General features: G+C 43.8%; 1 long non-coding RNA gene across 3 annotated transcripts in view; it reads right to left on the bottom strand.

The window, feature by feature from the left end:
• Nucleotides 1-23,150, bottom strand: part of LOC141082524 (uncharacterized) — an 84,938-nt gene that overhangs the window by 39,474 nt on the left and 22,314 nt on the right. For 2 of the 3 annotated variants that reach the window (XR_012230527.1, XR_012230528.1), the window contains exon 4: nt 19,651-19,812. This is a non-coding gene — a long non-coding RNA (uncharacterized lncRNA). Of the gene's footprint in view, nt 1-16,807; nt 18,214-19,650; nt 19,813-23,150 lie in introns of those variants that run through there. The other variant, XR_012230526.1, reaches the window with a different exon arrangement.

Here is a 23,150-nt window from a genome sequence, read left to right on the forward strand (position 1 = left end):
TATTCCCCACAATGTTCCTATGTCATTTGAGCAGTGTTCCCATCGACATCAGATGTTTTTAGACCCTAAAAGGACCCCTGGGGGTGTCTCAGCAACATTATTGCTGTAGCTGATAAGCATCAGGGAGCTGGCAGGTTATTCCCTTAAATACAGATTGGAACTACTCTCCTTATTACTTCAGCATCTCTATTTAGCCAAGAGTTCTAACCAAATCTACTACTGCATACTGAAGATTTAAAGAGGACCTATCACTGCTGAGGGTAATACACAATAGGACAGTTCATGAGAGGAACCATCTTGAAACTGTAAGCTCAGCCTGCTGGTACACACCAACAGATTTCAGTTTTGTGTTATCCAGGTTTGCATGCACTACATTCCATGGTCTCCTAGCAGAAACAGTGTCCAAGGTTACCGTCTTCTTGTTATTGATGGGTAAATGTATCTAATCCTATAATAAGGCTGGGATTAAAAGGCGACTTTGGCCGCGATGAGTGAAATGAAGTTACATTGTGACCATCATGACCAAACGTGCTTGCCACTACTCGTTACTTGCCCAAGTATCACTGTACTCGGTGTACTCGGCGAGCACCAAGCATTTCCGGGATTACTCGGTGGGAACTTGGGTCTCCACCCAGCATTTTTGGCGGTCTTTAGAGACCTAATCACCATGCAGATATTTTCTGCCAGGCACTGTAACGCTGCAGCCATCTTTGTTGTGGTCTTGCAGTGATTGGCTGGCCGCACAGCATCATCAGGGGTATAAGAGACCGGACACCGCCCTGCTCGGCGCATTCAGCTCCGGATTGAGATAATGTAGGGAGAGCTACTGCCGAGATAGGGTCAGAATTGGGGATTAGTCAGTGTGGGGTCTATTGTCCTAAAGTACTCAAATCCAGCTAAACCAACACTCCTTCTAAGGACAAATTCCGAAGTATATAGGTTGCAGTGTTAGGTAGACAGGGGAGTGAATGTCGCTCAATACATATCAGTGCAAGGCCTGCAGGCACTGTATGTGTGTATATAGATCTCATTGCATACATCAAGAGGGTCCATTCCATTACTGTCTGCTGCTGCTGCTACCTATAGCATATATTGACCCTATATACCTAGCCCCAGGTAAAACTGGCTAGGAAAAATTTTTTTGCGAGATTTATAGAGATTATTTTATTGAAAAGCAATCCAAAATCCTTTTCTCCTCCATTTGCTTTTTGACAGTGCTCAATACAGCCAGATCCTTTTCCTAGCACAGCCTGAAAATCCAGCAATTTTAAAGTGGTCCCAAAAATTATTTTTGAGTGCGCAGAGAAATCTTTCATTTTTATGTAGTACGGTAGAGCAGATTTTTTTTTTAGTGTCTTACACAGTTTCTTGACCCCATTTTGCTGAACCCCCCAAAAAATACACAGAGGCCCAAATTTTACAGTATGGTATATCTGTGACACGGCTCATACATCAGTGTGCTAAAAATTTGAGCATTATAGGCCGGTATTCCAGTGTTTTCCTGTCTGTCACTCTAGTTATATACAGCACTATTTTGTCTTTAAAAAAAAACAGGCCACATATTTTACAGTGTGGTATATCTGTGACACGACTCATACAGTATGAGGCGTGTCACAGACATACCACACTGTAAAATATGTGGCCTGTTTTTTTTTGTAATGCAAAATAGTGTTGTATATACACCATGTTCCAAATTATTATGCAAATGATATTTTTCTCTGATTTTCCTAAATGGTTGGTGCATAATAATTTGGAACATTGCGTACATCGGTGTTCTTAACATTTGTGCATTTTAGGCCGGTATTCCAGTGTTTTCCTGTCTGTCACTCTAGTAATATGCAGCACTATTTTGCATTTAAAAAAAAACAGGCCACATATTTTACAGTGTGCTATTTCTGTGAAAAGCCTCACACATACGTGTGCTAAAAATTTGGGCATTTTAGGCCAGTATTCCAGTGTTTTCCTGTCTGTTACTCAAGTTATATACAACACTATTTTGCATTAAAAAAAAAAAAACAGGCCACATATTTCACAGTGTGGTATATCTGTGACACGCCTCATACACCATGTTCCAAATTTTTAAGCAAATTATATTTTTCTCCTAAATGGTCAGTGTAATAAAAGTCATCACCCATTAGAGTATACATTGAATTTTATTGAAGAAAACTCCCAATGAAAACAGTATAATCTTCAAAATGAATAAAAACTCAAAATGCACTATTCCAAATTATTAGGCACAGTAGAATTTCTAAACATTTGATATGTTTTAAAGAACTGAAAATGCTCATTTGTGGAATTTGCAGCACATTCACAGAACAAAAAAGCTATTTAACTCCAAAACATCCTAACAGGCCAAGTTACATGTTAACATGTTAGGCGTCGCATTCTGACCCTGCACAGGAGGAATCTCGAGCCTTGCCTTCTGCGGTCTCCCATTCGGTCCCAGCCGCAGAGGGTCGTGTTCAGCAAAGACGTTAGTCCCTGGAGATACTCGATGCCGGCTAGCAGAGATTGCTATAGCTGGACCAGGGGTGGCAGAAGCAACCTAACCGACAGTGCTAGCCTGAGCAAGATGCTGGGATCAAGTCCTTCTTCTGAGCATGCCCGTGGCTTATCCTCTCATTTGAGCTCGGGGATCACATGCTCAGGTCCTGTGGCTATTCCGATTGGACCACAGGGAAGGTCCCGGAAGGATGCCGCTATAAAAGGGTTGCATGGCCCCTCGGCCATGCGCTAAGATAGACTTTTGTTGAGACTTGTGTGAATGATTAAAGATGCATGAAACTGGTGACTGACTCATTAACTAACCACTCCCTTTGATATGTATGTTTTACGGTTAGTTTAGCTTGAGTTAGCGCCTCATGGTGGCAAAGAATGTGCCACAGTGCTCCAGTCTAAGCATAAAGGTTAGCACCATAGTGCCGCCATATCTCCCGTACCTCTGGGCGGTACAAGTCTATCCGCTGCACCTTGTGACAGCTAACAGGGCCCAGCATGTTCCTAGCGTCACTCTCTAGCGCCGCTGTAGCGGCTCCGTGCGCAAGCAGGTCTAGAAGGACTCCGTGCCTCTGGGCAGAGTTCTGTGACCACATCGCTTGCGCTCATATCATATTATTGCGACCCTGTGAAGTAACAGTGTTCACCTCGTACACTCCAGGTGAGGTAACCCGAGCGTGCTACTATCCGCCATTACCTAGCAGCAGGTTACACCTCTTACCATCATAATTATTTGGTGCGTACCGCTAGCCCGTAATATTATCAAGACGCCAGGGTCTGGCTAGTAATGGCGGACAAACAGCAACTGCTGCAGCACATCCGGCAGCTGGGGGCAGGTTGGCAGCTCTCGAGCGTTCAGCATCAGCTGCGGATGTCACTGCGGTCGCTGTTCGGGCAGACACGGAGGCTGTCTCCCGTATGACCACTGCCATCCCTGCTCCGACTTTGTCCCGCCTCCAGCTGCCCCAGAAGTTCTCGGGTGATAGTACTTCTTGTAGGGGTTTCGTCAGCCAGTGCGCTATACAGCTAGAGCTGCTGGCGGCACGATTCCACTCAGAGCGGGCTAAGGTGGAATTTATCATTTCCCTCCTGTCAGGTAGGGCTCTGGAGTGGGCCACGCCACTGTGGGAGCGCGGTGACCCCGTGCTACAGAATGCCTCTCAGTTCCTGGTCACTCTGAAGCAAGTCTTTTTGGGGCCTCGGGTCACACATGACACTGCGCTCCAGCTCCTGTCTTTAATACAGGGTTGGCCCTTGGTCAGCCAATATGCCATCCACTTCCGGAGTCTAGTCTCAGAGTTGGAGTGGCCTGATACGGTCCTCATTCCCATCTTCTGGAGAGGCCTCGCTGATCATGTCAAGGACGCCCTGACCACTGGGGAGGTCCCCGCAATGCTGGAGGATCTCATTACCGTCTCCACCTGAATTAATCTTTGTTTTACCGAGCAAGGGTTGGAGCGGGCCCAGTCCCCATCCAGAGGTACAGATTGGCACCAACCTTCGCTACACCTCCGGAACTCCTCGATCAGGTGTCTGAGCCCCCTGAACCCATGGAGGTGTCTCACATGGGTTCCAAGTCCAGGTCCACGCGAGCATCCCTAGTCTGTTCCCTCTGTCGGTAGCCTGGTCATCATGCCAACAGGTGCCCACAGCAGTCTGGACGCTCGCGTTTAGTGGCTGTCAGAGGGGGTCTATTAGACACAGCGACACACTCATCCAAGTTGTCCATTAAGGGGACATTTGAGTTCAGCTCTTCCACTCTGGAGGTGCAGGTTTGCATGGATTCCGGAGCAGAGGGCAATTTTATGCCCTCCGCCTTCGCCCCACGGCACGCAATCCCCTTGGTCTTGCTACCTCAGCCTGTCACTATCAGAGTGGTAAATGGAGCGACACTACTCTCCCAGATTATCCAACAGACTGCTCCACTGAGTCTCTCCCTGTCTCCATCCCATTAGGAGACGTTATCCCTCCTTTTTATGCCTGAGGGCCTCGATCAGGTCCTCCTAAGGGCCCATGGTTGCGTTTCCACTCTCCTCATATAGAGTGGTCCGTGGGAAAAATTCTCAGTTGGAGAGAGTCCTGTCAGGGTAGATGCCAGAGGGACTGCGTGCAGGTCACAACCACAGAGGTTCCCGCGGGTCTTTCCTCGCTCCCCAAGCACTATCACCAGTATGCAGATGTTTTCTCCAAGAAAGCGGTGGACAGTCTTCCACCGCACCATTCCTATGACTGTCCTATTGATCTCTTGCCTGGTGCTGAGCGTCCTTGGGGTCGAGTCTATCCCCTATCTCTCCCGAAGACCGAGGCCATGTCTCAATACATCAGAGAGAATCTGGCAAGGGGATTCATTAGGAAGTCAGTGTCACCAGCGGGGGCGGGATTCTTCTTTGTCCAAAAGAAGAATGGGGAGTAACCTCCCTGCATTGATTACAGTGGTCTTAACGCCATCACCGTTAAGAATAAGTATCCTCTACCCCTGATATCAGAATTGTTTTGATAGATTATGAGGAGCAAGAGTTTTTTCCAAGCTGGATCTGCGGGGGGGCCAATAACCTGATACGCATTCGTGAAGGGGACGAATGGAAGGGGGCCTTTAACACCAAGGATGGCCATTACAAGTATCTAGTCATGCCCTTTGGGATCAGTAATGCTCCTGCCGTCTTCAAGGACTTTGTGAATGATATCTTTCGAGATATGCTCTCTGCCTCAGTGGTTGTCTATCTGGATGAAATTCTCATCTCTCCAGGTATGGACTCCCACCGGAGAGAGGTTTGCAAGGTCTTCGACCGCTTACGGGCAAATTCCCTCTATGCCAAGTTGGAGAAGAAGCAGGAGTCCTTGAATTTCCTGGGCTATATCATCTCTGCCCAGGGTTTAGCTATGGATCCTGTTAAGCTGCAGGCGGTAATGGACTGGCAAGAACCCCACTCTCTCAAAGCGGTGCAGCGCTTTCTGGGGTTCATAAACTATTATCGCCAGTTCATTCCCCACTTCTCCACCTTGGTAGCTCCCTTGGTTGCCCTTATCAAAAAGGGAGCTAACCCCAAGTTATGGTCGGAACAGGGCTTTTCCTCTAGTAAGTCATTTTGGAAGTGCATTGAGCAGCAGGGTGGTTTGCTGGTAAAAGGAAAAAAAAAATCTCTTTTAAATCTTCTGCCTGAGCGAGGGTGAGCGAGCTGAGAGTCACCTGAGCGTAAGTGCGAACTGTGGTAAGTGTGTGACTTGCGATTCAGTGAAGAGGTATTTGGAAAACTTTTAACAAATACCTGTGTGAATTGGTGTGAGTTGCTGAATTGTGGGTTGCTGAGTGTTTTTCTACCTGTTCAGTTTTTGGGGGGCTTGTTTAACCTATTTTTTTTCTCTACAGGGTTAATCTCTTATTTTACTATCTGTGTTTTTAAGAGTTAACTATATTGCATTTAAACCTTGAGGTGTAACTATATTCACAAGGGGTTAATAAAGGGTGGGGGTTCAAAATTAAGGATTTATAAGGGGCAGCTGGTTGGGGCTCAATTCCTTTTGGAAGTGCATTGAGCAGCAGGGTGGTTTGCTGGTAAAAGGAAAAAAAAAATCTCTTTTAAATCTTCTGCCTGAGCGAGTGAGAGTGAGCTGAGTGTGACCTGAGTGTTGGTGCGAACTGTGGTAAGTGTGTGACTTGTGATTCAGTGACTATGGATTCAGGGAATTTCCAAGGGAGGAATTACAAAGGCATGTCCTCTGAAAGCCGGAGCAGTGTCTGCTCCAGTAAGGGGGGAAATAGGAGAGCAGGGCAGGCCAGACAGGTGCTGGTAGTGGGGGACTCAATTATTAGGGGAACAGATAGGGCAATCTGTCACAAAGACAGGGATGGTCGAACGGTGTGCTGCCTACCTGGCGCTCGAGTCCAACACATCGCTGATCGGGTTGACAGATTACTTGAAAGGGCTGGTGAGGATCCAGTGGTCATGGTGCACATTGGCACAAATGACAAAGTTAGAGGTAGGTGGAAGGTCCTTAAAGAAGATTTCAGGGAATTAGGCTGCAAGCTTACAGCAAGGACCTCCAAGGTGATATTTTCGGAAATACTTCCCATAGCACGTGCCACGCCAGAGAGGCAACGGGAGATTGGGGGGGTTAATAAGTGGCTTAGGAATTGGTGTAGGAAGGAGGGGTTTGGGTTCCTGGAGAAGTGGGCCGACTTGGCTCAGTTGGCTACAGGTTCTACGCTAGGGACGGGCTGCACCTCAATGGGGAGGGTGCAGCTGTGCTGGGGGAGAAAATGACTAGGTTGGAGGAGTATTTAAACTATGGACCGGGGGGAGGGTATTCCTTTTATAGGAGGGGAAGACAGTGCAGATAGAAACCTGGGCAAAAATAATGAAATTGGGGGAGTGGCATGGGTGGTGGGGTTAGAACTGTTAATAATTTAAGAAAGAATAGAGGTACAGAGAGATACATAAAGTGCATGTATACTAATACCAGTAGCCTCGCCAACAAAATAGAGGAATTAAAGTTAATTTTGTTAGAGCATAATTATGACATGGTGGGGATATCGGAGACATGGCTGGATGAGAGCCATGACTGTGCTGTTAATTTATAGGGCTATAGTCTGTTCAGAAATGACCGTACAAACAAGCGAGGGGGAGGCGCGTGTTTATATGTAAAATCTTCCTTAAAACCCATCCTGCATGTTAATATATATGAATCTAATGACAATGTAGAGTCCCTGTGGGTGGAGATAAGGGGAGGGGGAAAAATAATAAATTACTGATAGGGGTTTGTTATAAGTCTCCAAAAATAATGGAAGCAACAGAGAATATCCTCATCAAGCAAATAAGTGAAGCTGCGACTCAAGGAGAAGTCATTATTATGGGGGACTTCAATTACCCTCAAATACATTGGGGAACCGAAACTTTGCAGTTCCAGCAAAGGTAATAGTTTTCTGACAACTATGAGAGACAATTACCTTTCACAACTGGTTCAGGACCCAACAAGAGGGGGGCACTGCTAGACCTAATATTAACCAACAGGCCAGATCGCATATCAAATATAAGGGTTGAGGGTCACTTGGGTAATAGTGATCACAAAATAATAAGTTTTCAGGTGTCCTTTAATAAGATGTGTAGTAGAGGAGTTACAAGGACACTAAACTTCAGGAAAGCAAATTTCCAACGGATGAGAGATGATCTTGGTGCAATTAACGGGACGGTATCTTGAGACATAAAAATACACAAAGAAAATGGGAGACGTTTATTAGCATCCTGAATAGGACCTGTGCACAATATATACCGTATGGGAATAAACATGTTAGAAATAGGAGGAAACCACTATGGCTAAATAGAGCTGTAAGGGGAGCAATAAGTGACAAAAATAAAGCATTTAGAGAATTAAAGCAAGTAGGTAGTGATGAGGCATTAAATAAATACAGAAAATTAAATAAATTCTGTAAAAAGCAAATCAAGGCAGCAAAGATTGAGACAGAGAGACTCATTGCCAGAGAAAGTAAAAATAATCCCAAAATATTCTATAACTACATAAATAGTAAGAAACTAAAAATGATAGTGTTGGCCCCCTTAAAAATAGTCTGGGTGAAATGGTGGATGAGGAAAAAGCCAACATGCTAAATGAATTTTTTTCAACAGTATTTATACAAGAAAATCCCATGACGGATAACATGATCAGTGATAAAAATTTTCCATTAAATGTCACCTGCTTAACCCAGCAGGAAGTAAAGCAGGGTCTAAAAATCACTAAAATTTACAAATCCCCAGGCCCGGATGGGATACACCCCCGAGTACTGCAGGAATTAAGTACAGTCATAGATAGACCACTATTTTTAATCTTTAAAGATTCCATAATAACAGGATTTGTATCACAGGACTAGCGTATGGCAAATGTGGTGCCAATATTCAAAAAGGGGACAAAAACTGAACTTGGAAATTATAGGCCAGTAAGTTTAACCTCAACTGTGAGTAAAATCCTGGAGGGTTTTCTAAGAGATACTATACTGGAGTCCTGTCAGACTCATCTGATAAGCTTTTATGAAGAGGTAAGTTCCGGACTGGACCAAGAGAATGCAGTGGACGTGGTTTACATGGACTTTTCAAAAGCTTTTGATACGGTGCCACACAAAAGGTTGATATATAAAATGAGAACAATGGGGACAGGGGAAAATATGTGTAAGTGGGCTAAGAGTTGGCTCAGGGATAGGAAACAAAGGGTGGTTATTAATGGAGCACACTCGGACTGGGTCACGGTTAGCAGTGGGGTACCACAGGGGTCAGTATTGGGCCCGCTTCTTTTCAACATATTTATTAATGACCTTGTAGGGGGCATAGAGAGTAGAATTTCAATATTTGCAGATGACACAAAATTCTGCAGGGTAATCAATACAGAGGAGGACAATTTTATATTACAGGAGGATTTGTGTAAACTAGAAGCTTGGGCTGAAAAATGGCAAATGAGGATAAATGTAAGGTCATGCACTTGGGTAGAACAAACAAGATGTATAATTATGTGTTTATTGGAAAACAGTGGGCAAAACTGTCACTGAAAAAGACCTGGGTGTATGGGTGGACGACAAACTCACATTTAGTGGCCAGTGTTAGGCAGCTGCTGCAAAGGCAAATAAAATAATGGGATGCATTAAAAGAGGCATAGATGCTCATGAGGAGAACATAATTTTACCTCTATATAAGTCACTAGTGCGACCACACTTAGAATACTGCGTACAGTTTTGGTCTCAGGTATATAAGAAAGACATAGCTGAACTGGAGTGGGTGCAGAGAAGAGAGACCAAGGTTATTAGGGAACTGGGGGGTCTGCAATACCAAGACAGGTTATTACACTTTGGGTTATTTAGTTTGGAAAATCGAAGGCTTAGGAGTGATCTTATTACAATGTATAAATATATGCGGGGACAGTACAAAGACTTTTCTAATGATCTTTTTACTCTTAGACCTGTGACGGGGACAAGGGGGCATCCTCTACGTCTGGAGGAAAGAAGGTTTAAGCATAATCACAGACGCGCATTCTTTACTGTAAGAGCAGTGAGACTATGGCACTCTCTGCCATATGAGTGATTCCCTACTAAAATTTAAGAAGGGTCTGGATGCCTTTCTTGAAAAGTATAATATTACAGGTTTTATACACTAGTTTCCTTAATATTGCGTTGATCCAGGGAGCTAGTCTGATTGCCGTATGTGGAGTCGGGAAGGAATTTTTTTCCCCAATGTGAAGCTTACTGATTGCAACATGGGTTTTTTTTGCCTTCCTCTGGATCAATGTTAGGGCAAGTTAGGATAGGATATGGGTTGAACTAGATGGATTTAAAGTCTTCCTTCAACCTTAATAACAATGTTACTATGTTACTTTGCTAGCGCTTCCATTCTATATCGTCCCGATGTAGACAAACCCATCATCTTGGAGGTAGATGCCTCTTACGTGAGTGCTGGAGTGGTCCTCTTTCAGAAGGATGCTCAGGGTCGGAAGCACCTCTGCTTCTTCTCTAAAACTTTTTCACCGGCGGAGAGGAACTATTCTATCGGGTACAGGGAGTTGCTAGTGATGAAATTGGCCTTCTCAGATTGGAGACATCTCCTGGAGGGGGCTCGATTCCCTTTCCAGGTGTTCACCGACCATAAAAACTTGGTGCATCTCCAAACCGCCCAGCGGTTAAATTCTCGCCAAACCCGATGGTCTCTCTTCTTCTCCCGTTTCCACTTCACCCTACATTTCCTTTCCGGTGAGAAGAATGTCAGGGCCAATGCGCTCTCTCGCTCCGTGGAGTCAGCGGAGGAGCCTTGGTTAATTGTACTATCTGAAAGCCTGAGGACAGTGGCTCCGGTCGCCCTTGAGTCTGTACCCCCGGGCAATACTTTTGTCCCTGCCCGTTTGCTTCCGGAGGCCCTCTCTTGGACTCACGCGTCCAGGGTGGGTGGACACTTTGGTACTAAGCGGACAGCTGAGCTTTCGGCGAGGACGTACTGGTGGTCACATATGACCCGTGACATCAGAGACTGTATTCAGGTGTGCATCTCCTGCGCCAAAAATAAGTCTTCCCGGCAATGACCCGCTGGGTTACTTAACCCCTTACTGGTGGCGGACAGGCCCTGGGAGATGGGTAGACCCACCACAAAGTCCATGCCAACCAAGTCCTGTGGCAGCACATTTATTTGTCATCACCGATCATTTTTCTAAAATGGTGCACTTGGTGCATCTCTCTTGGCTACCTTCCCCATGGGGCCTGGCAGTGTTGTTCATTAAACATGTTTTCCGGTTACACGGCATGTCAGACAAGATTGTCAGTGTCCGGGGTCCACAGTTTGCATCTCGGTTCTGGATAGAGGTTTGTCGCTTGCTCAGTATTGAGCTGAATCTCTTCTTGGCCTATCATCCTGAGATGAACGGGTTGGTAGAGAGGGTCAACCAGACCCTGGTCACATATCTACGACATTTTGTCTTGGCCAGGCAGAATGCCATTCGGGCCTCTAAGGAGAGAATGAGGGTTCCGCGGACACACACCGGCATCCTGCTTTGACCTTCAACCTTCTCCCCTGGCGACTTAGTGTTGCTCTCTGCCCGTAACATCAGGCTGTGAGTCGAGTCCACTAAGTTCGCTCCTCGCTACATTGGTCCCTTTAAGGTCCTCGAACAGATCAGCTCTCTGGTCTATCGGCTGGCTCTCCCTCCACGCTTAGGTATCACTGACACTTTCCATGTTTCCCTCCTTAAGCCTGTTCACATGTCCCAGTTCTCCGAGTCATCTGCAGGGACATCAGGTCCCTCCTCGGACGAGTACAAGGTCATTGTGGGGTGTCAGGTGGTACGCGGCAAAAAGTACGGGTGGATTGGAGGGGTCATGGCCCAGAGGACTGAACCTGGGAACCAGTGGAGAACATCCATGCGCCTCAGCTCATTGCAGCCTTTGACCATAGTGAGGCTCAGGGGAGGAGGGACCTAGGAGGGGGGTAATGTTGGGCATCGTATTCCAGCCCCTGCACAGGAGGTATCTCGAGCCTTGCCTTCTGTGGTCTCCCATTCGGTCCCAACCGCAGAGGTTCCTGCTCAGCAAAGATGTCGATCCCAGCATCTTGCTCAGGCTAGCACTGTCGGTTTGGTTGCTGCTGTCACCCCTGGTCCAGCTATAGCAATCCATGCTAGCCAGCAGCGAGCAGCTCCAGGGACTAAGTCCTCCTTTTGGTCCACTGAGCATGCCCGTGGGACGATCTCTCATTGGAGATCGGAGGTCACATGTTCAGGTCCTTCTCTAGCTCGGAATGGACCCTCAGGAAGGTCCCAGAAGGAAGTTGCTATAAAAAGTTTGCATGGCCGCCCCGCCAAGCGCTATGCTAGACATTGAGTCTTTTGCTTTAGTGGTGTGTCTGATGATGGATGTATGATTCTTTCGGACTATGCCGTGGCTTATACTCTCATCTGAGCTCGGGGATCACATGCTCAGGTCCTGTGGCTATTCTGATTGGGCCACAGGGAAGGTCCCTGAAGGACGCCACTATAAAAGACTAACAGACTTTTGTTGAGACTTGTGTGAGTGATGAAGGATGCATGAAACTGATGACTGACTCATTAAATAACCCCTCCCTTTGATACATATGTTTTAGGGTTAGTTTAGCTTGAGTCAGTGCCTCATGGTGGCAAAGCATGTGCCACAGTGCACCAGGCTAAGCAAAAAGATTAGCGCCATAGTGCCACCATATCTCCCGTACCTCTGGGCGGTACATGTCTATCCGCTGCAACTGACAGCTAACAGGGCCCAGCATTTTCCTAGTGTCACTCTAGCACCGCTGAAGCGGCTCCGTGAGCAAGCGGGTCTAGAAGGACTGACTCCATGCCTCTGGGAAGAGTTCTGTGACCACATCGCTTGAGCTCATATCATATTAGTGCGACCATGTGAAGTAACAGGGTTCACCTCGTACATTCCGAGTGAGGTAACCCGAGCGTGTTACTATCCGCCATTACCTAGCAGCAGGTTACATCTCTGAACAGTGGACCCCGGGCTGTGAACGCACCTCTTACCATCATAATTATTTGGTGCGTTCCGCCAGCCCGAAACAACATAGGAACCCTTCTTTGATATCACCTTCACAATTCTTGCATCCATTGAACTTGTGAGTTTTTGGAGTGATTCTGCTTGTACTTCTTTGAATGAAGTCAGAATAGCCTCCCAGAGCTGCAGTTTTGATGTGAACTGCCTCCCACCCTCCTAGATCTTTTGCTTGATGATACTCCAAAGGTTCTCTATAGGGTTGAGGTCAGGGCAAGATGTGTTATGGCCTTGCGGAATGGACCAAATAATATAAAACGGTATAGAGGGGCGTTCGCAGCCCGGGGTCCACTGTGCAGAGATGTTAACTGCTGCTTAGTAATGGCGGAGCACTAAGTAGACACTTGCGGGATAACTGCTGACCCGTTGTGTACAGGAGCGAACTCAGTTACCTCACTGAGAAGCTGGGACGAGTGCGAGAGCCTGTTTATCCTCACAGGACTCGGTAGGAGAGCGCTAGTGCTAAGACACAAGACTCTGCCCAAAGGACACAGGGTTAGAGCCCCTATAGTCCCACTAGTGCTCAGCACCGCAGCAACAATGCATGGACAGACACTAATTGAAAGCTGTGCCCTGTTAGCAGTCACAGGGTGCAGCTGCACTTAGCTTACCACACTATATGTGTACAGAGCAGCTCTGGCAGATGCCACTAGCCAGCCTAAGCTCAGGACTGGAAAGCGCATAGGACACGCACGGTGCCGCTGTAACAGATGGTGCAGTAGCGTAGTGCCTAAGGTAGAGTGACACACTCTGGCGCTAGCATGTGAGAGGTGCTGGAAGCACTGCGACGCTAGGCAGTGCCAAAACTAGGCGCTGAGACCGGACTCTAAACCCTAACAACATGCGTAGCAAAGGGAAGGGGTTTCATAATGAGTCATTCAGCGGTTCACAAACATCCATCATAACACACATCTCTACCAATTACTGTGTATACTAGCGCATAGACGAGAGGCCATGCGAACCTTTTATAGCAGCGTCCTTCCGGAACCTTCCTGATGGTCCAATCCGAGCTGGAGAAGGACCTGAGCATGTGACCTCCAATCTCCAATGAGAGATCATCCCATGGGCATGCTCAGTGGATGGAAAGGAGGACTTAGTCACTGGAGTAGCTCGCTGCTAACCAGCAGGCGTTGCTATAGCTGGACCAGAGGTAGCAGCAGCAACCAAACCCACTGTCATGATCCAGGACGGGGATTCGCTTTGGCACGTCCTGGTCTGACTGGGGGTTAATTGTCCCGCCTCTCTCTGGCAGAGGGCGGCTATTTAATGCTCACTGGACCTAGGTCCGGTGTCAGTTATACTCCTGCCCTCAGCTGAGTTAGTTGACCTCGTGCATACGTGTGCATTGTGCCTGATATCTTGCTTGTTTGGTTTTGATCCGGTTCTGTCCCTGTTACGAGTTCTGCCTGTCCCTCTTGTACTGCGCTACCTCTCGTGTATGACTCTCTGCTTGTGACCCGACTTCTCTCTGCTTGTCCCCTTGGTACCACGTCGCCCTTTTGTGTATGACCTTTGGCTTTGTCTGACCTCCCGTCTGTTTATCCCTTCTGTACCTCGCTGTTCGTACTGTGAACGACCTCTGTTTTGCCCGACTCTGAGTTTTCTATCTTCTCTGAAAGCAGGACGCTAAGCCCCGCCCCTTGCAGCCACATGACCGTAGGTCCCGTGCCGGCTTGCTAAACTTCAGCACTCCGGTCCTGTGCACCTATACTTTCTGGCTGTCCTGGTCCCCAGGGGTCCCTACAGTGCGGGTGAGTCCCTGCTCAGCGGAGGCTGTACGCCGGCGCTGTCAGGATCCTGATACCCACAGTGCTTGTCTGAGCAAGTGCCGGGATCGACGAGTCTGCTGAGCAGCCTCTTCTGCAGCCAGAGAGGAATGGGAGACCGCCAAAGGCAAGGCTTGGGTTTCCTGCTGTGCAGTGACAGGAACCTGATGTCTAACAAGATGGTGGGCACACAATGAGTTTATCTCCTTTTATGCCCATAGCAGCCAATGACTCAGAGGTATTCTTTACAGCATGAGATGGTGCATTGTCACGCATGAAAATGATTTTGCTCTTGAAGGAACTTTTCTGCTTTTTATACCATGGAAGAAAGTTGTCAGTCAGAAACTCTACATACAGTTGTGGACAAAAATATTGACACCCCTGCAATTCTGTCAGATAATACTCAGTTTCTTCCTGAAGTCTTCAGACAGTTCTTTGGTCTTCTTTCTTTTCTCCATGCTCAATGTGGTACACAACAAGGACACAGGACAGAGGTTGAGTCAACTTTAATCCATGTGCTGTTAATTACACAAATTAGAGAAGCATCACATGATTTTTCGAACAGTCCAATACTTTTGTCCACCCTCTTTTTTATGTTTGGTGTGGAATTATATCCAATTTGGCTTTAGGACAATTCTTTTTGTTTTTTCATTTAAGACAAATTAAATGAAGATAATACCAAAGAATTTGTGTTTGCAATCATTTTCAGGAAGAAACTGAGTATTATCTGACAGAATTGCAGGGGTGTCAATACATTTGGCCACAACTGTACCTTGCAGAGGCACCTTCAGAAATCTTAGTTCCAGTGTTTTCCTGTCTGTTACTGTTAGGAATCTGGTTCCTATGATGTAGATCCAGATTCTCACATTTATCTCCAGAGGCCAAGTCCTTTTTTCCAGCTTCTGAGCATGCCCACGGGAAGAGCTCCCATTGGAGTTCAGGAGTCCGGTGCTCAGGTCCTGCTCCTGATTTCATTGGTTCAGCTCAGGGCTCTGGAGATTTCCGGAAGGTCCCATTCACTATAAAAAGTGCGCATGGCTGTTCTGCCATGCGCTAGTATTTCTCATACTTGCTGCTGTGTGTTTGGTGATGGATGCTTGGACTGGTGACTGACTCATTAAGAAACCCCTTCCCTCTGATAATACGTCTGTGTGAGTGAGTGGGATTCAGCCAGTAGCAGCGCTAGCGCCAGCGCGTTCAAGCTCCTCCTGTTTCAGCAGCTAGCGTCCTGCATCGCGCTTGCGGTTGCAGTCTTTCCAGGCGTGCACAGTAGCGACGCCGAGCACATGTTCGTTTACGGTAAGTCTGCTCGGCTGTAGTGACATTATAGAACTACTCCGGTTTCCGGCTACCGTACATGTGCCGCTGATACCCTGTGCTGTTAACAGGCTCAGCGTTACTACTTTTCCATTATTTACCAGTGCAGCTCTTTGTCCCTTAACAGAGATTGCTTAATTGCACCTGGGTGAGTTAGAACCCTGTGCACATTACCATTTTAGTGCTCTGCCTCTCTCAGTAGCGGTTTTTCCATCCACCGCACAGTGGACCCCAAGTGGCGAAGGCACTTTATTTATTTTTTTAGTGTCTTCCGCCACTCCTAACAGTTACTCAAGTTACAGCACATCCGTGTGCTAAAAATGTGGGCATTTTTAGGCCGGTATTTCAGTGATTCCCTGTCTGCCACTTTAGTTATATACAGCACTATTTTGCACTTAGAAAAAAAAACACAGGCCACATATTTTACAGTGTGATATATCTGTAACATGCCTTATACATCCGTGTGCTAAAAATTTGGGCATTTTAGGCCGGTATTTCATTGTTTTCCTGTCTGCTACTCAAGTTATATACAACACTATTTTGCATTACAAAAAAATTTAGGAATTTAGAAATTTAGGAAAATCAGAGAAAAATATCATTTGCTTAAAAATTTGGAACATGGTGTATGAGGCGTGTCACAGATATATCACACTATGAAATATGTGGCCTGTTTTTTTTTATGTAATGCAAAATAGTGTTGTATATAACTTGAGTAACAGACAGGAAAACACTGGAATACTGGCCTAAAATGCCCAAATTTTTAGCACACATGTGAGGCTTTTCACAGAAATAGCACACTGTAAAATATGTGGCCTGTTTATTTTTAAATGCAAAATAGTGCTGCATATTACTAGAGTGACAGACAGGAAATCCCTGGAATACCGGCCTAAAATTCACAAATGTTAAGCACACGGATGTACGCAATGTTCCAAATTATTATGCACCAACCATTTAGGAAAATCAGAGAAAAATATCATTTGCATAATAATTTGGAACATGGTGTATATACAACACTATTTTGCATTACAAAAAAAAACAGGCCACATATTTTACAGTGTGGTATGTCTGTGACACGCCTCATACACCATGATCCAAATTATTATGCAAATGAAATTTTTCTCTGATTTTCCTAAATGATCGGTGCAAATAACAGTCAGTCTAATAAAAGTCATCGCTCATTAGATTATACATTGAATTTTATTGATGAAAGCGCCCAATGAAAACAGTATAATCTCCACAATGAATAAAAACTCAAATTGCACTGTTCCAAATTATTAGGCACAGCAGAATTTCTAAACATTTGATATGTTTTAAAGAACTGAAAATGCTCATTTGTGGAATTTGCAGCATTAGGAGGTCACATTCACAGAACAAAAAAAAGCTATTTAACTCCAAAACACTTTAACAGGCCAAGTTAGATGTTAACATAGGAACCCTTCTTTGATATCACCTTCACAATTCTTGCATCCATTGAAATTGTGAGTTTTTGGAGAGTTTCTGCTTGTATTTCTTTGAATGAAGTCAGAATAGTCTCCCAGAGCTGCTGTTTTGATGTGAACTGCCTCCCACCCTCCTAGATCTTTTGCTTGATGATACTCCAAAGGTTTTCTATAGGGTTGAGGTCAGGGGAAGATGGTGGCCACACCATGAGTTTATCTCCTTTTATGCCCATAGCAGTCAGTGACTCAGAGGTATTCTTTGCAGCATGAGATGGTGCATTGTCACGCATGAAGATGATTTTACTCCTGAAGGAATGTTTCTGCTTTTTATACCATGGAAGAAAGTTGTCAGTCAGAAACTCTACATACTTTGCAGAGGTCATTTTCACACCTTCAGGAACCTTAGCTCCAGTGTTTTCCTGTCTGTTACTCAAGTTATATACAAGACTACTCTGCATTTTTTTAAAAAACAGGCCAAATATTTTACAGTGTGGTACATCTGTGATGCATCTCATACATCTGTGTGCTAAAAATTTGGGCATTTTAGACCGGTATTCCAGTGTTTCCATGTCACACATCAGGGGTTCTCCAAACACGACATGGCATGCGCTAATTATTCCAGCAAATTTTACATTCAAGAAGTTAAATGGCACTACTTCCCTTCCAAGCTCTGCTTTGCAACCAAACAGTAGTTTTCTCTTACATAATGGGTATCTGCGCATTCAGGAGAAATTGCACAACAAATTGCATGGAGAAATTTCTCCTGGCATCAATATGAAAATGCAACATTTGGAGCTAAAAAAGTTTATCTGGAAAAAATGTGTTTTTTTATTTTTTACAGCTCTACGTTATAAACTTCTATGAAACACCTGTGGGTTCAATGTGCTCTATATACATCTAGGTAGGTTCCATAAGGGGTCTAGTTTCCAAAATGGTGTCACTTGGTGGGGGTTTCCATTGTGTAGGCACATCAGGGGCTCTCCAAACATGACATGGCTTCCGCTAATTATGCCAGCCAATTTTACATTCAAAAAGTAAAATGGCGCTCCTCTTCCGAGCCCTGCCGTGTGCCCAAATAGTAGATTTCCCCCACATATGTGGTGAAGACATGCTCAAGTGAAATTGTACAACAAATTACATCATCCATTTTCTCCTGTAAGTTAAAAAATAGGTCTAAATTAAAATATGTATGTAGCAAAGCCAATTGGGTTATGGCAGCTTCTAGTCTCCCATGGAGACTATTGAAGCATGCCAAAAGAAAAAAAAAAGTTATAAAAATTTAAATCGCCCCCCTTTCGCCTCATTCAAAATAAAACAATAAAAAAAGACCAAACATGCACATATTTGGTATCGCCACATTTGGAATAGCCCTACAGTGCTGTGCAAATTAATTGGGACAAAGCATTTTTTTAAAGTATAATCATAAGTTGGTTACCAGTCAATGATTCAAACCAGTTTTAACTGCTTTGAATAGGCACTCACACCTGTTCAAAGCAGTTAAAACTGGTTTGAATCACTGACTGGTAACAAACTTACGATTTTACTTAAAATAATGCTTTGTCCCAATGAATTTGCACAGCACTGTTATCTATCACTTAAAAAAGGGTTAACCTAATCGCTAAATGGCATAGAGAGAAAAAAAGTAAAAACGCCAGAATTACGATTTTTTGATGGCTGCAACATTGCATTAAAATGGAATAACAGGCGATGAAAATATTGTATCTGCACTAAAATGGTATCAATAAAAATGTCGGCGCGGATCGCAAAAAATAAGCTTTCACCCAACCCAAGAACACGAAAATTGGAGACGCTTTGGGTCTCGGAAATTAGCGCAATTTTTTTTAACAAACTTTGGATTTTTTTCCCCACTTAAATAAAAGATAACCTAGAAATGTTTGGTGTCTATGAACTCATAATGACCTGGAGAATCATAATGGCAGGTCATGGAGAAAAAAAACCAAAAACGTTGTGTAATTGCATTTTTTGCAATTTCACCACACTTGTTAATTTTTTCCAATTTTTAGTATGGTAAAACCAATGGTGTCTTTCAAAAGTACAACTTGTCCCGTAAAAAAAACAAGCCCTCACGTGGCCATATTGATGGAAAAATAAAAATGTTATGGGTCTGGGAAGAAGGAGAGCGAAAAACAGAAACGCATAAACAAAAATAGGCCAAGGTCTCAAAGGAGTTAAAGGAATAAAAAGTTTGAAAACTGTTTAATTTTAAAAATTTTCTCCAAAAATAAATTGTTTTTCAAATAACCCCCAAAAAATTGACCTACAATTACCACTAACATTAAGTACAATGTATCTTTGAAAAACTTTCTCAGAATCCCTGGGAGACGCTGAAGCATTTCAGAGTTATTACTACGTAAAATGACACTTGTCAGAAATGTAACATTTGGCCTGGTCAAGCAAGTGAAAACAGGCTTGATGGTTAAGGGGATTACTTTTTATATGGCTTTACCAGTTTGATCGTAGTCAAAACATCCATGGTACACTTATCAAATTATATTCGATTTTCCAGTACGTTTAACTACATGAATAACATCACTTCTGATTATTCTAAAAAAATATACATTGCACTTACCCAGTTAGGTTGTATATGGTTTTCCATTGATAGTATTAAAAACAAACACTTTTATCTTCTGCGCTGTATATAATTATATGGAGAAAGCTTGATACAGCAATTGTAAACTTTTCAGTGGCGCTAATGAGTAAAGGTATTTTTCTTTCTTTTCTTTTAAATAGGCTGTAATATAATGCAAGGTTTAGTAAATATATAATTTTTCTCATGATTAAAGACTGACCAGTTTAGAGTACTAACCATGCACAGCAATATAGGTGATTTATTGCTCTATACAAAATAAGACACCACAAGCGCAAATACTTGCCGTGAACAAAATTCTCGGATTGTCCTCATAAATCAGGTGAGCACTAAGTGCCATCTCCGTTGTGTACACTCTTCTATCATTTTGCCTGCCTCCCTATGAGGTCATACACCCATGACCACTGGGATTCTCTAAACCTATGCAGCAAAGCAACACAATCCAACGATTAACTACTGGTTTATGGTTGCTACATGAAATAAACAAGAATGTTGCAAAGGTATTTGCACATTTTTGCATGAGAGCTTTCTTAATGAATATTGACAATGATTTCATGTCAAATTGGAAACAGACAAGTAAATAGTAAAGGTGTCTGCCACGCTAATAACTTGTGAAGACCACTATTCTAGTTAAATGAGTCTCCGTGCTGGTAACACGTGAAGACTGCTAATCTAAATGAAGGAGTCGCCGTGCAATGTGACTGACACATGGAAAATGGCACTTACTGGCGTGTGCATGAAGTTGCTGGTTGTCAGTTGCTCAGTCCATGCAATAAAGATATATCCTTTGGATGCAGTCCAGAATCAAGTAGGGGAGCGTCCTCCCGTACTCCAGAGAGTTGCCACACGCTCGTGCCTATGTGATACGGCGGTAAGCCTCAGCCGATGGTGCCGCCGTGTAGTAGTGTAACAAACAGGGGGCGTGGTTAGTGGTGACGTCACCTGCCCGTAAAACCAGACATACACAGGGGCCAATCCCAATGCATTTTGAGGGACCCATCCCTCTTTCTCAGGATATGGCTCCTCTGTTACAATCACGCTCTCCTTCATCGCTACATGCCATTGGATCGCCTGTTTCAATTACGGGTAATGAGTGGATTTTCACCCCTGGAAGAATGCTAGCGTACCTAAAATGGTATACAGACTTTCTGTGGTATCATGTTACTGGCAATTAGCACCTCATTTTTACTGCGCTACATGAATGATTACATAAATAAATAAGTGTAAAAGTGAATAAATAAAAAAGGGAACCACTGCTTTGCTGTGTACAGCTCCACTGATACAGACAGTAATTATGGCTGCGTATATTTTAACACTGCCAAAGCTGGAGAGCTGGAAAGATATCAGCTATTGAATGTACAGTAAAAACATTTGCAATTTAAAACTTAAAAATCTTTATTCACTCATTATTTAAAATTGTGTATAAAGAGAAAAAAAAATTTAAAAAAATCCCTTAAAGGGACCCTTTAAAAACAAGATAACATGATATTACTGGTAGAAATCTATACCAACAAATGTATATTAATAAAAATAATACTATTAAAATCTATATTATAAATATTTTTGCTTGTCAGGCACTTTAGACATCCTTTCATATTTAAATTAGTAGAAAGTGCGATTACCTTAATATCTCTTAAAGTTGCTCACAGGGCATAAAGTTCTATTTCATAAATTATTCCCTTTGGGGCCAAACTGTCCATTGTAAAAATCCATTTGGATTCAATTTTTGACATATGTTTCAAATAGTCACACCCTCTTGGATTTATGCATACAGTATGGATACCACAAAACGAAGTTCCACTACATGACTATCTTTGTCCACATAATGGCGTGATAAGGGATGTCCCATAAGTCCTTTAGTGATGTTATCTAAATGTTCCTTTATTCTATCTCTGAGACATCTCTTTGTGCGACCAACATAAAGTTTGTCACAAGGGCATAAAATCATAGAATCGTAGAGTTGGAAGGGACCTCCATGGCCATCTGGTCCAACCCCCTGCTCAAAGCAGGATTCGCTAAATCATCCCAGACAGATGTCTGTGCAGCCTGTTTGAAGACTTATATTGAAGGAGAACTCACCACTTCTCGTGGCAGCCTGTTCCACTCATTGATCACTCTAACTGTCAAAAAGTTTTTTCTAATATCTACTCTGTGTCTCCTCCCATTCAGTTTCATCCCATTGCTTCTAGTCTTTCCTTGTGCAAATGAGAATAAAGATGATCCTTCTACAATGTGACAGCCCTTGAGATATTTTGTAAAAAGGTATTAAGTCTCCTCTCAGTCTTCTCTTCTGCAAGCTAAATATTCCCAAATCCTGCAACCTTTCCTCATAAGACAGGGTTTGAAGACCGGTCACCATTCTGGTCGCTCTTTTCTGAACTTGCTCCAGTTTGTTGATGACTTTTTTAAAATGTGGTGCCAAAAACTGGACACAGTATTCCAGATGAGGTCTGACCAAATAGGAGTAGAGGGCAATAATTACTTCACGTGATCTAGACTGTATGCTTCTGTTAATACATCCTAAAATTGCATTTGCCTTTTTTGCTGCTGCATCACACTGTTGACTCATATTCAGTCTGTGATCTATTAGTATACCGATGTCTTTTTCACATGTGCTGTTTCGTAGCCCTATTCCTCCCATTCTGTATATGTTTTTTTCATTTTTATTGCCCAGATGTAGTACTTTGCATTTTTCCCTGTTAAAAACCATTCTGTTAGTTGCTGCCCACTGCTCGAGTTTATTTATATCTTTTTGACTCCTCTCTCTCTTCTCTAGTATTAGCTATCCCTCCAAGCTTTGTGTCATCAGCAAATGTAATCAGTTTACCCTCAATTCCTTCATCTAAATCGTTGATAAAGAAGTTGAACAATACAGGGCCCAGGACAGAGTCCTGTGGTACCCCACTTGAGACATTCTTCCAACTGGATGTGCAGCCATTTATGACCACTCTTTGGGTCCAATCACTTAGCTAGTTATGAATTCACCTAACAGTTGCCTTGTCCATTCCATACATACATTTTTTCAATAAGGATTGTGTGAGATACTTTGTCAAATGCTTTGCTGAAGTCAAGATATACTATATCTACAGCATTTCCCTGATCCACCCAATCAGTGATTCTGTCATAGAAGGAAATTAAGTTAGTCTGACATGACTTATTAACAAACCCATGCTGAATCTGTTTAATCACTTCACTCTTATCCAGGTACTTACATACATGTAAGTAAAATAAGTAACTGTACTTACATACATGTAAGTAACTGTATAGATAACCCCTGTAGAGAAACAAGAGATAGTATCTTTGATCTTTGGAACCCCAACAACATGGGGTAGCAACAGTGATGCCACACTTTGAGCTGAACTGAGGTCTGTTGTATCAAGTCGAGAAAATACGTGGGGAAATGGTAGAGCAATTACTAGTACCTCAGGCATATCGTAGGCTGGTAATGGACAGTGTATGCGCATGTACTCGGTGGGCATTTG

The sequence above is a fragment of the Dendrobates tinctorius genome, unplaced genomic scaffold (genome assembly GCF_039654945.1).
Source record: "Dendrobates tinctorius isolate UK_male_01 unplaced genomic scaffold, ASM3965494v1 ptg000018l, whole genome shotgun sequence".
Lineage (NCBI taxonomy): Eukaryota > Metazoa > Chordata > Amphibia > Anura > Dendrobatidae > Dendrobates > Dendrobates tinctorius.